The following is a 616-nucleotide window of genomic DNA, read 5'->3' as shown; positions in this document are numbered from 1 at the left end:
CCAACCCCCCATTCCAACCCTAACGAATCAAAACTGAATGTTTTCTTTACATCAAAAACATTGAAATTCACCCATCACAGCACAAATAAAGTAGAAAGCAGTGCACTTTATAAACCTATTCTCTGGAAATAGTCAGAAAATAGTTTTTAATATAGATGGAGGAGATTATTTGAGGGGGGGGGGGGGAGTTCATCTTAAAACACCTTTGTGTCTAGGAACAGCAGGCCGGCCGTGATGCACCATCTACAGATCTTCAGCGTGTAGCTCGTTAGCTCGAACGTTGTTGCTCCCGTAGTAATTATGCTAATGCTACAGCGACCATTAGCATTAGCGCTAAGATTAGATTAGATTCAACTTTATTGTCATGACACAGGTACAAGGCAACGAAATGCAGTTTAAGTCTAACCAGAAGTATGATAGCAACAGGTGCAGGACATACACTGGTTCCATAAGTGCAGGACATGAATATGTACTGAATAAATACAGAGATGAATACTATTATAAACAGAGTTTTACAGATAGATTTGTCCTATGAATATAATACAATATATAGATAACTAGAATTGTGAGTAAGATTTACAGCTGGATATGTACTGAATATAATACACAGGTGGAT

This window comes from Etheostoma spectabile, unplaced genomic scaffold, assembly GCF_008692095.1.
Source record: "Etheostoma spectabile isolate EspeVRDwgs_2016 unplaced genomic scaffold, UIUC_Espe_1.0 scaffold431, whole genome shotgun sequence".
NCBI classification, from domain to species: domain Eukaryota; kingdom Metazoa; phylum Chordata; class Actinopteri; order Perciformes; family Percidae; genus Etheostoma; species Etheostoma spectabile.
The sequence above is the reverse complement of the archived record's forward strand: the minus strand, read 5'-3'. Positions refer to the sequence as shown.